The sequence below is a fragment of the Eretmochelys imbricata genome, chromosome 7 (assembly GCF_965152235.1).
Source record: "Eretmochelys imbricata isolate rEreImb1 chromosome 7, rEreImb1.hap1, whole genome shotgun sequence".
NCBI classification, from domain to species: Eukaryota; Metazoa; Chordata; order Testudines; family Cheloniidae; genus Eretmochelys; species Eretmochelys imbricata.
The window spans coordinates 7,762,102-7,780,009 of NC_135578.1; positions in this window are offsets into that span (position 1 = coordinate 7,762,102).

Here is a 17,908-nt window from a genome sequence, read left to right on the forward strand (position 1 = left end):
GAAATAGTTGACCCTATCAAACAATAAAACAGTTCTATTCTAAGGAATAGCAGCAACAGGAGGTATGGGACTATATTTTGCATTGATTGTGCTTTTCTTTACAGATGGGCAATTCAGATCTGCATCCTGTAGTCTCTGTAGATCGGCTACAACATATTTATTACAGACCAATAGTTAACACAGGGGAAGTGAATCCTTGTAGCTTATCTATTTTACGGTTACATTGCTAATATAAATCAGTTTACTTGCACTGGGTTTAAGTCAGACACTTGAATCATATGTGTATGATAGACAAACAACAATAGACCTTAGCCTGAATAATTCATGCTGTTTGTGAGTCACTTTTTAAGCCTTTCTGCTAAACCATAGAAGATTAGCATTTTTTGTTGCTTTCTTAATCAAAGGCTTGTGGGGTTTTTGACTTTTAACGATTCCCCATGCTTTCAAGGTACACTATTCCAACTGGGATTTTTGTTGACTATTCCAACTGGGATTTTTGACCCTTGAAAGCATTTTAGCTAGTTCTGGGGCCCACTACATTATACAACTTTCTAGTAAATCATGGAATAAGTTGAAAGCTTGGAAAGCTATTTTCTAATTTCTCCTGGGCCCTTTTACTATCTAATTTTGTTTTCATCACCTGTTATTTACTGACTAACTCAAATCAGCACTTCTGAGAGTGTGGAACAGTTTGGCTGGTAATAAGTGGCAGCACTGGGAATCTGAAAGATCCCAGCCTCAAAACAGATATTGTTAGTTAGAAATGGGCTTTGCGTTCATGGTGTTCTGTGCTCTCCTGGGCTGCACCACCAGGGCTAGATCCTCAGGTGGTGTAAACCAGCAGTGGAACTCTACAGATTTACAGTAGCTGGGGGTCTGCAGGTTTTACCCAAATATAACTCTCACTGAAGTTAATGGGATGAGTAATAGCCCAGGGCTCTGTGAAGGGGGAACAATAACCCCCAAAGTCGCACGTATTCTATTGGGCTGCAGCTCCTCTGACTCCCTGCTGGGGGAGAGGACCTGAAGCAGAAAAGCCTGGCCAAGAAAGGTATCACCTATTGTAATGGAAGGCCAAGATCCATGGGAATGACAAACACGATTCATAATGCCTGCCACTGCCTCTTCACAGTACGTGGTGACGCTCTGGGAGTCCTGCTGCCACTGGCTGAGTCCTTAACCTCAGCCAGCCTCTGTACCTCCAAGGTCTGTTAAAGCCTCTGAGTGGGGGGAGTTTCTGCTGCGCTGATGAGCAGTAATTTACACTGCATAAGGCCGCGTGAGTCTCGTTCCCCTGAAGGGACGACATGTGGACCAATCCAAAACCCACTGAAGGCAATGGGTGTCTTTTCATTGACGCACTGAGTGGTTTTTCCTACAGAACTCCCCTTCCCGGCACACACACTACCCCCAGCTGTATCTCCCCTGGGCAACTGCTGAAAGGAGGATGTGACAGTGTAGCCACCTTCACCCTCTGCATGGCCCCTTTGATCCCATTTCCACAGAGGTCCCATTTCCACACAGTTTGGCTGCTCCTCCACGTGACAGTCCTATATTCTGAACAAACGTGCATACTGTAAAACATATGCACTCACTGCACTCCATATAAAAATGAAGAGGGCAAAGTCATGTATTGGATGCTTAAAACTGACGTTTTGTGAGCTAATAAGCTTCAGAGGCAAACTGATATAACAGGAACAGAAACTCATCCATTACAGTATTTCTATGAATCAATGATAAAACTGTAATGAAAGGAAAGTAGGCAAGACACGAAGAATGAGGCCTCATCTGTGTAACACAGGGCACCCAGGGAATGCAGGCAGCTTCTGTTTGTTAATTATACTCACTGACTGTGCAACTAGAGGACAAAGATACGCACATCCTATTAATGTTAACTGTACTGTAAAATAATTGAGTCCACTTGTTATCTGTGTTTCTTATCTTTGTTATCTTGTCAGTTGGGGATTTGTTTCAGTTGTTCAAACTTTTGCATTTTTTTCCCAATAAAATGAATATCAATGAAAACTGAAGTGTGGCAACAAAGAGCAACATGCAGTGGTGGAAGTTTGCTTACACACTTGTTCAGGTGAAATTCATCTCATTGCAAGCATTGCTGTTTCTTGCAGAACCCCCACTTACGTACCTATATATTGCTCTAACACCTCTTATTAGCTATGCAACATCTCAATTGCCTCAGAATTTTTTTCATAAACAGTAGGTGACTTACCATCCTGTCCTGCGTTTTATCTCCAACAGAAAGACTATTACAATAAAAGAAAACAACATTTTACTTTAACCCCACAGTGAAATGGACTAGTTTCTTGCTGTTGCTGGAAAGGCAGAGAAGATCATGACATTTTCAAAAATGGGTTTGAATGCACATCCTATGCCCAACACCATGTAGCCTGATTTATAGTCTCAAAGCAGCGTGATGACCCAAAATGGATGCTCAATGGGCCATGCACCGCAGATACATGGATCATATCACTGGTGTATGCCATTTTAACCAGCTGTGAAAACCGCATAACCGTGGCTGAACAATAGCAGTGAAACTACCTTCTAAATGCCCAGTCAATGTAGGAGATGTGGCTGTCACAGATGTGAGTAGAATCTCATCAAGAAGATGGCACAGAAGCTAAAAACTGGACAAATACAGTGAAACACAGAAAGCCATGTGCCTGATCGCTCCTGGGTGATGAAGAAGCAAGCAAAAGGGTGAGGCAACTCCCTAAAGTAATAGACACCTGAAGTATTTCGAAGAAGCTCAGTTGCAATGGAGCAATAAGCTAGCCACATCGAAAGACTGAAAGTCAAAAGACTGACTGTGAAGCCTTTTTTCTCTTTTGTATGATAACAATCAATTTTTAAAAATCAGAATGTCAGCGATTCAAATTTCCCAAGTGCTAATTTTAATGTATCAGAATTTTTAAAAATGTCAGTGTTAAACCCAAAACTTTAAGATGCTTAACTTTCCAATAAACTGATATATCCACATATCTTACAGCTGAATGTTATCCGGCTTCCGTTATTTGTATTGTTTAAGCATCATCTTCTAGAACTGCAGCTCATTCTATTGTGAGCAGTCGCCAAAAGCTAGTTTACTGTTCTCATATTGACATGCTGATGAAATGACGGCTAAGGCTTTCACACACTGGTGCATTGTAGTCACTGGGGAGCTTCTATATTCCTGTTCCACTATTGGGTTTCAAACCTCCCTGCTGAGTAGCTGTCCCTATGTCACATCAGGTAAGCTTAGCTGTGCATTGAGCTCACAGAGTGGAACTAATCCCAGAGTTCAGCATTAGACAGAGGAGAACAATGTGGTTGAGAACTAAGCCAGATCTCTCTTAGAGGTAAGATTTTTGAAAACCAAGGATACCTAACCATTTTAAGCCCCTATACTGTGTTTATTTCCGTCTCCGTATCTGTTTAGCTAACGTTCAGATCTATGTAGTTTTGATACTTACAATATATATTGATGCATTGGTGCACTTCTAAAGCTGGGGTCACCGGCACACATATAACAGTGACAGCAGTAAATCCACCCAAATTGAGAAAAAAGGCATTACCATTAACATATGGGCAAATCTGAGGATGAATTTGGACTTTCGGTCCCCCAGGCATTGATACTTTATTCTTTGAGGGCCAGATTCTTTTCTGAGCCAAGTATTTGTGACCATCTCTATGCATCAGAGAGCAAATTATCTGCCCTTAGTGATTTTTTTTTTTTGCTCATGTAGAAGCAGGGCCAGAATTTTTCTGAGTGGTACCTTTGTGGTCAGGTAGGCTAGTTGCTTAGTAAGGTGTATAATTTTAAGAAGTCCCAAATGCATGACGACTTGTGTTTTTCCCTTGTTTCAGTGGATGAAGTGCGACTAGCATGAAATCTTGCATGCACAGCTCATGTCAGAATTCCATACTTTGTAAGAAATAAGAGGCATTAATATTCATTTTCATTATTATTTTTCCTATGGGAATTATATTTTTCTTTACTGAGATTTGTAAGATAATGAAAGGCTCCATTCAGAACACTCTAGGCACCTCTGGCCGATGCTTAAAAATGTAAGTCAAAAAAAAAAATACAGTAAATTCCCCAGTTCCCCATCCATCACCCCCAACTTTATTTGCCTGAAAAGATATGCATTGTAGCATGACCTAAAGGTCGGCAGAGCCAGGCTATTTTCACCCAGCTGAAGTCCCACATTCCAAAGGAAAGGGGTCTTTCCAGAAAATGCTTTTCTGTGGTCCATCTTTAGCACTTCTGCTGATCTCAGCTGTGGCACTATGGCAGGGGGAGAGGTGATTTTCTCAGTAGAAAGGTCTTAACCATTTAGAGCTTTATAAACTCCATCCAGAAACCCACAGGCAGCCGGTTCAGATCACAGAGTTGGTTGGCTATGTTTGTGGCAAGATACGCCACTTACCAAGCAGGCATTCTTCACTAGATCCAGTTTTCAGATAAGACCACAAGAACGGCCATATTGGGTCAGACCAAAGGTCCATCTAGCCCAGTCCTGTCTTCTGACAGCGGCCAATGCCAGGCGCTTCAGAAGGAATGAACAGAACAAGTAATCATCAAGTGATCCATCCCCTGTCGCCAATTCCCAGCTTCTGGCAAACAGGTTAATAAACTCAGAGTCTACTAACTCAAGTTCTGCTAACTCTGGGCTTACACTGCAGTATAGACATATCCAAGTAGAACTTATTACATTAATCTTGTCTTGAGAAAATATATGTTTCTATTATATTGTAGAAACCAACCTTGGGTGGTAACTTCATCTCCTATAAGATCATATATTTATTCTGCATAAGCTGCTAGTACTGAAGCAAGGGCCAAAATTTGGCCTGATTTATAGGCCTTAAATTCAAAGCTACGAACTTAAAATCTTGTTAGGGTTGTGATTTTCCCTTTTTCCTCTCCCTCTCTGTCAAACCAATTATTATATGTTTGACGTACAACTATCTTTACCATCCGATAATATTTTACATTTCATAAAAGGGAGGATCTGTGAGGTGTAGGAAAATTGGTGAAGGTACACTACTGGCACGGATTGAAGTATGAAACCATCGGGGAATAACAAGACAAAGGAAGCTGTCAAGGTAAAGTTTCATGATGAGGATAAGTAAAGAGGCTGCCAAGACAAGCAGTGGTAAGGTGATCCAAAGGTTAAAGGAAAGGCCAAGGCCAAATAGAAAGTTCTGGCTGAGAAGAATTTAGGAATTTCCTTCAAATGACTACAGAGGAAACATTCTTTGCATCTGTCTATTTGTAAGATTCTCTTCCATGCTCTGTTCCTTATGGACACTGAGCCACTGCTGCTTCTTATCAGTTTCCTTTAGGCATTCCCTTTCCGAGCCTAGTTACTTCTCTGAAGTCTGTTGAGCTGTGCAGTAAGACTTCTGTATTCAAATAAAACTCTTCACATTTTATTCTTTGCCTGCAACACCATGGGCGTGATTCTGGTCTGACTTAAACCTTTCTGGGTGGAAGGATGGTTTTGTGCTTGCCACTGGCCTTGGCCTCTGGGTTCAGTTCCCAGCTCTGTCACAGCCAGGCCCTGTGTAACCTTGGCCCAGTCATTTAATCTCTCTCTGCTCAGTTGGTCCATAAATTGGGGATAATAATCTATCCTTTTTCCCACCTCTTGTCTGTTTATAGATTCCAAGGCCAGAAGGGACCACTGTGATCATCTAGCCTGATCTCCTGTATAACACAGCTCACAGAACGTTCCCAATATGATTCCTAGAGCAGATCTTTTAGAAAAACTGTCAATCTTGATTTAAAAATTGTCAGTGATGGAGAAGCCACCATGACCCCTGGTATGTTGTTCCAATGATTAATTACACACACAGTTAAAAATTTACACCCTATTTCCAGTCTGAAGTTGTCTAGCTTCAACTTCCAGCCATTGGATCATGTTAGGCCTTTTCCTGCTAGATTGAAGAGCCCATTATTAAATATTTGTTTCCCATGTAAATTAAGGGGTGACTATAATCATGTCACCCCTTAATTTTCTCTCTGTTAATCTAAATAGATTGAGCTCATTGATAGTCTGTCACTCTAAGGCATGTTTTCTAATCTTGTAATAATTTTTGTGGCTCTTCTCTGAACCCTCTCCAAGTTATTAACATCCTTGAATTGTGGATACCAGAACTGGACACAGGATTCCAGCAGCGGTCAGATTAGAGGTTTAGATTGTAAACTCAATGGACTTCTTAAGCTTCTGACAGCCAGACTGATGACAGGAGATGGATCACTCAATAATTGTCCTGCTCTGTTCATTCTCTCTGAAGCGTCTGCAATTGGCCAGCGTCAGAAGACAGAATACTGGGCTAGATGGACCATTGGTCTGACCTAGAATGGCCACTCTTATGTTATGTTCTCTTAATATGTGTCCAGTGCCTAGCACAGTGATATACTCAACTCAGTTGGGGTTTTAGGTGCTGTTGGAATAAAAATAATAAATACTACTACTAACAGTTTTCACCACTATAATGTCATTGATTTCAGTGTAGTTTACCTGGTGTGAGTGCGAGAAGAATCAGTCCAATGTCAGGAAACCATTTTGGACACCTATGATGATTATCACAATAGTGATAAAACATACAAATATTGATTTTTCTTTTATTTAGAACTAGATGTTGCCACAGCTTATGCTGCTAAGACTATTGAGTTGTAAATTTAACCACTTTGACACAATTCGCAATATTAGAATGATGTAAAATGTCTGTTCAGCAACAGAGTTCATTAACTTTGCCCACAATGTTCAACTTGTGCCATCTGGTCTACATTCCTCCCCAGTCCCATTGGGTTAAACCAGGGGTGAACTTGGCCCAAACCTCTGAAGCAAAGAGTGCTAGATAATGTACTAAATTCATGCACTTGCTTTTCACTTCGGAAGCACTGGATTTGGATCCTAGGTTAAGTCACAAGTTTGGAGGTAACATCTGAGTCCCCACAAAGTCACATTAAAAAAAATTCACAGCACAATGTTTCAGAGAGGCCAGGGCTAGAATAAGAGAGTTTGTTGGTTGACATGACTGTGGATGGCACAGCTATTCTATTCTGTCCTTTACATAGGTTCTTATACTGCCCTCACCACCATAGTATCTGAGCATCTTCTACTAGTGCATTATGACATGATTAACATGTGTGTCATGAGGTTTTTTCTTTTTTTTGGAGTGTTTTGTTTAGGGAGTTTTGTTTTTAAATGAACACACTGCTCTTTGATTAGAGAAGCGAGGTAGAAGAAGTGAGCCTTGCACTTGGAGCAGAAGGTGGTGAAATTTGTGATGGTCCGTAGTTCCTGGGGACATCGTTCCGGGTTTGTGATGATGTAGACATTTGCACAGCCTCTGCTTGCATTGTATCTGGCTCAGGCTAATGTCATTTGCCTTTCAATCAGAGCAGCCAAAAAAGAAACAAGAAAGCCCGAATCAGCTCTTTAGGGCAAGGACTGTTTTTTCATTGTTTGCCTACAGGACCTACCACAATGGGGCCCCAATCTTTGAGTGAAGCGTCTAGCACTGCCATAATTTTAAATAAAATAAATAAATACTAAGAATCAAGTAACCCCTCTATATTACCAACCGCCCCACCTCCCCCCCAAAAAAACAAACAAAACAGCAACAGCCACAAAGAGCATCAATTAAGGGAAATGAACTTCCTGAGTTCAGCATCTGACCTCTTAGCACCAAAGTGCCACTTTAAAAATTTATAAATGTGGTCCCTTGAGATCCATCCTGAAAGGTGGATTGATGAGATACAGCTTCACATTTCCCCACACTTGTCAGATCAGTCTTCTTGGGTCATTGGCTTTGCACTCACACAGCAGATCTAGCCAATTTCCTTTCTTTAGTTAATATCAATTGAGGGATTTTGCAAGCCTTTTTCACTGTGTGCAACCCCCAAGAAGTGAAACTGGCAACACTCAGCACTGAAGAGGCAGCTAATTTCAAATTTGTTGACCTCCCTTTTGTTTCTTACACTGCTCAGAGAGGAGAACAAAGAAAGCAGGGAAACCCGTATGGTCAGCACAACAAAATAGCAATGTGAATTCGGATTGAGTGTTGCCTGCAGTACAGGAGTCCGAGGAGACTCACAAAAACTCACACACACATTATCCTGGCACAGTGGGGCTCCACTCTTGATCAAGGTCTCTGGGTTCCATAGTAATACAAAATAATAATCATCATAGTCTAGTGAATTCCAGCATGTGCTCATTGTTACTGGCAGTCCATTTAAGGTTCACTTTTTTTTTTTACAGCGAATAAAAAGAATAATTAAAGAACCCCAAATTCTCGACTTGAATTTATTTTTCACTGGCGGTGTTATACAACAGAGTAATATAACTCTCTCTGTGTGTATATCTGTCTATTGAGATCGGCTTATATCTATTTAGCTCTGTAGCTGTATCTGTAGTGCCCTGTTGGGGTTTGGGAAAGATTGAGCCTGACCCTGCACCAGTGTGCAAAGGGGACAGAAACCAAGAAAGCCCTTTGTAGTCCCACACAGGGTCTGTCTACACTGCAATAAGAAAATCCCTGCAGCACTGAGTCTCTCAGCCTGGGTCAGCTGACTTGGATTCGTGGGGCTCGGGCGTTGGGGCACTATAAAATTGCAGTGGAGACATTCAGGCTGGACTGTAAACCAGGCTCTAAGACCCTCTCCCCTCACAGTGTAGACATATCCAGACCAGGAACAGTTACATTCCCAGCTTTTAGCATCTTCAACAAAGTTGGGGGTGGGCAAGGCAAGGCAAAGCTGCCTGGTTGCAGAGGGAAGAGCACCTACTTTAAGAGTGCCACCTACTTGAAGAATGCACCATGGAGCCTCAGCAGGGATGGGGCTTTCCATGCACAGTGCCCTAGAGCTCAGACAGGGATGGGACACCTCCACATGGTCTTCAAGGCCCAGTAGAGCACTCTACATGGGCCTGAACATGCAACCCTTACTAATGTGAGTAGTCCCAAGGAGAAAGAGCTGCAGGATGGAGCACTGTAAAATACACAGATATGATGTTTATTGATACTATATAGTCAATAGACTTCTTTTGCTGGTACTGTGTAATACACAATGCTAGCACAATGGGGCTCCTAGGCACTATCACACTACAAACAACTAATAAAATGTGCCAGTAATTTCTTGAAAATTCTCTCCATTTTTTAGATGAGATGGGAATATTAAAGAGAATATTAAAATGCCAGCATTTTAGGCTGCTGAACTAGTAGGATTATATTAAATAACTAATTTGGATGGAGTATCGGTGCTTCTCCCTACAAGAAGGTATAAAATAGTTGTTTTTCTGTTTCTAAACTGTGACACAATCCTTTGGCTTTGCCACCTTTATCTGTGTCACGCCAATTAGGAAGCAGTGGTATTATAGAATCCAAAACACTAATTAGTATGAGATTGTTTTAAAGGAGTGTTTTCTCTATTGGGAAAGTATACTGAAGATTGCTAAATTGATATAGTGCTGACACTCTAGCAAGTAGCCTTATACAAAGAATTAAATAGCTTGGCACATCCCTTGATTTATAGGAAGTAGTGGATGGATCCCCATCTCTGCTGAAGATGTGAACTTGACCCATCATGGATAAACACTATGAACAGGTCCTACTAGAAGTTCAGCTTTGAGATCTTAGTTAATATTGTAATAAGTACAGTAAGAAGTAAACACAGCATCAGACCAGGTGTCATTGGTTTATAACCATTTTATCCTACTATCTTTTGCTTGGAAAACCCTTCTCTGTTCTGCTACGCACAAAGCATGCATGTTGTCACTGAAGTGCTAAATCCCACAGTTTATTACCATAAAATGTCTGAGTTTAGAGGACATGAAAGTGTTCCATCCAAGAGGCTATGAAAGTGTTCTACCCAAAGAGAGTTCAAGGCCTTGTGTATAAAGAACACAGTTTCAGGCTTTGAGGTAATGCCTTGTGTTAGAATTTTGAAAAGAAGGCATTTGTGAGAGTGGCTGTCTTAAACTACTAATTTAACATCCATATGTCTTTAGGAAGACTGCAGTTATAGGGGAGAAAAAAAGACTTTTTGTCTATACAATTTGGGTTCCTTCTTTCTTGGGGAAAATCATGCTAATGAAATTAACACAGTGAGAAAATATGATACAATCAAATTTGAGAAAGTTATGTTATCGAGATTCCAGGACATCGAGTCTTCTTTTTGAAGAGTATTCTGAAAGAGTATTTGCACGTAATCTCCAGAATCTCAACAATTTGCTTTGATTTTTGTTGCAGTAGAGATTTCTGAGAGAAATAACATCAAATTCTCCTTAGTACATATACCTATCCTAAACCTTCCTTTAAAAATTGGAAACCAACTTTTATACATGCTCACGGGGCCTGATGCTGCTATCATTGAAGTCAGTGGCAAAACTCCCATAGATTACAATTAGAAATGGAGTGGACCCACCTTGCAGAATAGAAAATAAAAATTACCAGCTCAAAAAATAAATAAACAAATAAATTGAAGTCCTAACATACAGACAGTAAAATACTCTGAGTGAATTCATGGCATACAAACTATGCAGTTGAATTTGCACTTTGCATATATTTATGTGTAATGAAACATTCCTCTGAAATCATCTTATTTAGCAAACCCAATACCAGATAGTACACAGCTTTTTTTAATGAATACTGACACATTGCTTTCTGGTATATACAAAAAGCACACACACATTGTGCATTAGCTGTCAAGGATTTTAAGGTTTTCATGTCAACATTACCTTCCTGTTTTATAAAATTCAGCAAGTAGGTTGGTAAAAACAAATTATTTCAACTTTTTCTTTTTGCTTAGCGTGGATTCAAAAATAACTTGAAAAAAGAATATGTGTGCGGATTGTCTTTAATTTACAACGTTTTCTGAGAGGTGAAAAATAAACCCACTGCATTTAGCCACAGACTTAATGCAAGTCAAAAATGTGAAGGTTTGTCTTTCTGATCTGGCCCCAGGGACTGTCTTTTTCATATTTAAGACTGCTGAAAACACACAGTGAAGAGAAAGCAAGCAAGAAAAACGTACTGAAAAACGTACAGTCTGCCCTAAGGGACAGCAGGTAGCTGTGCTGCCTCAGGAGTATCTCTGGAGTGAAACTGTAACCAATTCCTCCCTGGCTTCCTGTTACAGGAGTGCTCTAGCTGAAGAAATGTAATATTTAATAGATAAAAGTGCCAGTAGATGGCACTCAAGAATACGTAGCACAGTTCCTGGGTTTTGTATGACCAATCAATAAAACTTGTTATGCACTGCACATAGCTTTCTCTGGCTGCTCTTTACATCAGGGTGTGTGTGTGTGGTGTGTGGGTGTGCATGCAGACGCACGCAGAATTACTTCACCCCTTCATATGGAGCAGGTTAATGCCCACTGTGTCCCCGCTAGTGAATGGGGAGAGGATGGAGGGGTGGAACCAGAGGTCCTCCCACTCCCTCCCTCTCTCTGTCCCACTCCCACCCAGGCCACTTGCGTACAACGGCAGTACTGGTTTCCCTCCAAGAGGTGGAATCCTAGTCTGAGCTGGGCTGAGCAGAAGACTAAGTGTCTAAGTGTGTACGTGTTTAGGGGGCTTACTCCCCTGGGTGCTGACTAAGTGCTATGGCAATCTACCCCTTAATGAGATAATGGAGTTGTGTGATTTCACATCGGTTCCTAATGGAAATTTACCAGTGAAAAAGCTTTGGTCCATTTAGACCCAGTGAATGTCCTGCTGTGGCCAGTGGTGCTATTGGAGTCTGAGGCTTAGATTCAGCAAAGCACTCAACAATGTGCTTTGCTGTAATCACATACTGCTTTATGTCCCAGGAACTTAAAGGGCTGGACTTCTTAAGCACATGCTTCAATACTTTGCTGAACCTGATCCATAGACCAGATACAAAGCCCATCGTAGCCCAAGTGGGAGTCTCTCCTTTAATAGCACCACTGGGAATAGCTCCTGAAAATCACAGCTTTCACTGGAGCTACATGATTCAAAGTTTTTCTCCTTATGTGTCTCTGTGTAGAACAAGTATTTCAGGCAGTCCGTAAATCACAGAGTGCCCTGTGATTATGCACTGTAGGATTCTTACTTACATATAGCGTTATCAATGTGTTTATAATTATATTATTACACTCTAGGAGGGTGTAGGGTCAAATGTATAAGTGTATTCTTTGTTCTAAAAGACTTGTTCCCAAATACATTTGTTCCCACAGATTAAAATCATCTGATCCAAAGCAGTCTGTCAGATTTTTGGTAGCTGTTGAGACTTGTTGGAAACAGTAGGGCCTGTCATTCTCAGATTAAGGAGGGATTTGCAGTGTAATTTTGTATTGCCTTAAAACAAAGGTTAAATGCTTTGAGGGGAAGAGAGGAGAGTTTGGTGTGTGTGTTTTTCCAAAACAACAGATGGTTTCAATAAAGTTACCCCTGCAGCTAGGAGGTGGCACTTCTTGAAATTAGCAGAGCCATATCTCAGCAGGGTTCTTGTTTCCACCCGCCTGTCTCAGCAAGGCCCAATCCACTGTACAGTATGGGGTGATCAGGAAAGGCACTCCAATATCTGCCCCATTAATTGCCCCCTGCCAGTCTTTGCTCTATTCTAATGTAATGACCACTGTGCTCAGTATGATAAGATTAATCTGCTTTCAAGGGCAACTTCCCCTAATGATCTTCTATCCCCCCCCCCCAATTTAAACTACAACGAGTAGTGTCTTTTAAAAGATTCCTCCAGCAAAATGTGTTATTTCTTCAAATCATTAAATATAAAACACTCTAATTAAATCAATGTATCAACGTATTAAATTATTGTAGTGCAACTAAATTAATGTGTCTGCTTGTGATAGCAGTGCAGTCAACGACACTGTATGCCTTATGTATAAAAGACAATTTTAAAGGGATTATTTTCCAAGGTTAGATTGTTCAAAGTGAATGCCGGGGGGTTTTTCCCAGTTAAAATATTAGGTTTGTTTCAGAATGCAACAGTATTAATACTGCTACTTCTTATCATTCATATACAGTAGGACTTTACAAAAAGAAAAGGAGGACTTGTGGCACCTTAGAGACTAACAAATTTATTTGAGCACAAGCTTTCGTGAGCTACAGCTCATTTCATCGGGATGATGAAGTGAGCTGTAGCTCATGAAAGCTTGTGTTCAAATAAATTGTCTTACTAATCTTTTAGAGTTCTTTGGGGCAGTCAACAAACATGTGGACAAGGGGGATCCAGTGGACATAGTGTACTTAGATTTCCAGAAAGTCTTTGACAAGGTCCCTCACCAAAGGCTCTTATGTAAATTAAGTTGTCATGGGATAAGAGGGAAGATCCTTTCATGGATTGAGAACTGGTTAAAAGAAGGGAACAAAGGAATAAATGGTAAATTTTCAGAATGGAGAGGGGTAACTAGTGATGTTCCCCAAGGGTCAGTCCTAGGACCAATCCTATTCAACTTATTCATAAATGATCTGGAGAAAGGAGTAAACAGTGAGGTGGCAAAGTTTGCAAATGATACTAAACTGCACAAGATCGTCAAGACCAAAGCAGACTGTGAAGAACTTCAAAAAGATCTCACAAAACTAAGTGATTGGGCAACAAAATGGCAAACGAAATTTAATGTGGATAAATGTAAAGTAATGCACATTGGAAAAAATAACCCCAACTACACATACAATATGATGGGGGCTAATTTAGGTACAACTAATCAGGAGAAAGTTCTTGGAGTCATCGTGGATAGTTCTCTGAAGACATCCACACAGTGTGCAGTGGCAGTAAAAAAGCAAATGGGATGTTAGGAATCGTTAAAAACGATGGAGAATATTTTATTGCCCTTATATAAATCCATGGTACGCCCACATCTTGAATACTGCGTATAGATGTGGTCCCCTCATCTCCAAAAAAAACTGAGGCAGTGAAGTGACTTGGCTGGATGCTACACAGCAGCCACCAGATGCCACGAGTGTTAAGTGCCCTTACCTCCCTTTGAAGTCATTGGAACTAAGGGGAGGTTGCTCAGCATTCTTTGGCACTGAGCCACAAATCCGTAGTAGAGCTAGGATTAGAAATAGGCTGTCTCTGTTCCTAGATCTGGTCCTTAGTAGAGGGAAGATTCTGACCATCAAGAAGCATTTGGCCTCTAATTCATGGAGGCGCAAGGAAGGGGTAATTTCGATTTGTAACTCCCTTTCCTCCTTAGAGTACGTCTAGACTGTAGTCACTTGGGGTGGTTGCCGTTGGAGCCGACATACCCAAGCTAGTTTTAATCTCGCTAGCCCAGGCCACAGAACTGAGAAGCTGTGGCAGCATGAGCGTCATCGTGAGCTAGCTTCATAATTACCCAGGGTTCTGTGTGGGTTTGTACAGCCCATGCTGATGCTCGCTGTGCTGCAGTGTCACTGTTCTATGACCCTAGCTATGACACTGCGTTGCCCTAACCACACTGACATAAGTGCTACACCTCTCATGGAGATGGAATTATAATGTCGGTGTAGCGGGCCACTTGCTTCGGTGGAAGCAGCAGTCTAGTGAAGACACTGACATAATTAGGTTGACATAAACTGCCTTATGTCAACCTAACTCTGTAGTGTAGGTTGTGTAGACTTAGACTTAGTGAAGCTGATTTTCCTCTCAAGATTTACACTTTCTCTCCTGTCTTCCCTCTTTCGCCACAGTGTCCAATGCAGCTCTGGCTCTGATTCAAACTGGAGAGGTTCCGCTATTTTATTAAGTTGGAAAAACTTCCATGAGCAAATGGCAGCTTTAAAAAAAAAAAGTCTCAGGGGACTGGAATCTGGTGTCTGTGTGATGCTGCCATCAACAGCCTCTGTCTCTTGTGTACCTGCACTGATGCAATCTGCCAGCTACGGAAATCAGAGACACAGAGCTGGAGTCCCTGCTGAATCCCCACATGACCCAAGGAATCAGTTACTATGGGGCTGTTATGCCTTTATGTCACTGTCAGAATAATTAATAGGAGCAGCATCTCCAGGAACAGCATCATTCCGAATGGCTAGAGCCAACTATTAAACAATATAATCATGTCCTCTGAATACCTGACTGACCGGCATAATGTCCCTCTAAGTAGAAAAAAGATAGGACTTGGCTGCAAATAATATTAGCCCCAATTTTTATTGAGGCTGCTGGATACAGATAGAACCTGGCAGTTACCTCTGGCTGTCTAGATCCCAGATTAATTAAACATAGCAGTTCTTACTGTTTGTTCCCTGCTGGCCCTTCATACTGGTTTTGTGTCTTGAAGGGGCCAATGAAAGGGTGGAAACAGCTCCCCGGACATATGTACCCCATTGCTGTGGCTCAGAGAAGAGTCATGAAAATGATTAAAGGACTGGAAAACATGAAGTGAGGGACATAAGGATCTCAATCTATTAATTTTAACAAAGAGAAGGGTAAGGGGTGATTGATCACAGTCAGTAAATGCCCATATGGCAAACAGAAATTTGATAATAGTGTTCTTTGATCTAAAAGACAAGTTTCAATGGCTGGAAGTTGAAGCTAGACAAATTCAAACAAAAAGTAAGGTGCGAATTTTTAACAATGAGGGTAATTTACTACTGGACCAACTTCTCAAGCATCATGGTGGATTCTCCATCACTGGGAATGTTTAAATCAAAATGGGGTGTTATTCTAAAAGCTGTGCTTTAGTTTCAGGGATGTCATATGGCTTGTGTTGTACAGTAGGTCAGACTAGATGATCCCAATGATCCCTTCTGCCTTTATAACCTATTGGTAAGGGGGCTCACCCTCCAGGTGATGGAACAACTCCATGTGAGCCCTCTTGGTGTAGGGAGGGAGAGGAAGGGGCACTGTCAGAGCACAGAGACTCTAGCTATTCTTAGCTGTCCACACATGCTAGAATACTGTTGTAGCCTAAACATAAGTGAGAGCTGCTCTGAGGCTGCCTGAAAATATAGGGAGCACAAAGGTGACTTTCAGTTCCTTTTCCATCACCCTTCTGCTCCAATCCTGCTTGAAGTGCAAGAACAGAGACACAGGACCAACCTACTGTTGCCACATGGAGGTTTTGAGTCTAGGTTGCTCTAATCCTGCAGAGGGCACTAGGGGAAAAGAAGGCTTCAAGCCACAGTGCACTGCAAATATTCTCCTCCATTTTGTTTCTCTGATAACTGGGACAAGGAAGGACTCCTGAAGCATTTCCCTTTACAGTTTCACTTTGTGTGGTCGAGACAAAGTCTTGAAATCTACCAGGTGTTCTAACAATGAATGTTTCCTATACATTCAAATAGTAGATGGGCTGGGTATAGGACCATTGAGGACATACCAAGCACTTAGAATTGTGTTTTTCACATCAGCAAAGATTTTCCTCCTCTTCATCATCTGTAGGGCATAATATGGAGAGATTGCAGTACAATGCTCTTTAACTTCTAACTCATCCTTGATGCTTGCAGCAGCAAGATTGTCATTTCTTAATTCTACTGTTTCACATCACCACTGCAATTCCGAGAGCTGGTGAATCAAACATCCTTTCTGGCAAGCATATTTCTGGCTGAAATAAATTCAGTACGTCCTCCAGGAAGAATGATATCCCAGATCTGAGTTAATCAGTTACCAAAGAACTTTCCATCACTTCCTGATTCCATTTTCTCAGGCAGAACAGTCAGTCTTGAATTTTGAATACTTGCGTGGTTTTCAAGGAGACCAGTTCTGCTCAGTAGTCTAACTATCTCATTAAAAACTGCATCTTATCTGGTGATCAGTTCAAGCCAAAGCCCTAGATCTGAACAGTTTGAAGAAAGAGAGGTTGTTTCAGAATAATCTGAATTTTGCCCCTATTTCTGTGGTGGATATTCCAAATACTGTACTTAATTTGTGGGTGCAGTCAGGTATTGAAAAATGTAAGTGACCGAACTGTGTGTGCAAACAAAGTTTTTTTCCCCTGTGATCAGCTAATTCACATTTTTTCTTCCTCTTCCTTTAAAACTCCTCCTCACCCTTCTTACTCCTTCCTCCACTTGGCATCCTAACCCACTTGGCTTCCTCACAAGAATGAGAGAGAAGTAAATGACCTTAGCCTAAGTTTCTTTTGCAGGCAAGTCTCCTAGTGAAGTCAGTGGGAGTTCTGAGTGCACAAGGAGGATCAGGCTCTAACTTTAAATATGATTCTTTTATTTAAAAAAAAAGTTGTAATCATTTGTAAAATAAAGGGTTTAGAATTAAAGTCACTTCTGAGCCAATAACATAATCCTATTTTTGGATTGTGGGACTACTGAATGGTAAATAACACTTTTCCCATAAAATGTTTCCATCTGGTATGTTTTCTTGCTGAGATATATGATATTACTGCTATTTAACAAATATTTAAAGCTATGTGTGTGGCAAATTTTATATCCACCAAAACCATTATAAAGGTGAGCTATTGCAAGAAGAAATGTTTCCTCAGTAAAGTATCAGATTAAATGCTATATGTATATTTAAAACACTCTCTATTGCATTCTTTCATTTTGTACACTAATCCAGCCAAGCCAGAGTCTCCACAGCAAAAGAAATGACACACTGAGGCCATAATGCAGGTGATATCTGCGGTCAGAGAAGGACAAATATATGAGGATGTCATTTTCTAAAAGGTAAGAGTTGTAGCTATTCTCCCTTCACTTTCATTTGATATAGCTCTGGTCAATTTCACAGCCTTTACCAGTACTGAATGGGGAAATTGGAAAACTGCAGAATCGATTTGCAGGAATGAAGTTCTATTTTCTTTTACACCTCTTTCATCAGAGTCACTATCATTCCTGTGTTGTGTGGTATGATTATCGACAGCAGTCTGGGCACTGCTGATAATTGCTAACAGAGGGTAAAACCATTCCCGGCAAGAGAAAGTAGAACCATGTAAGCAGCAGTCATGACATAGAACAGTACTATTTTTACCTTCAATGTATGCTTCTG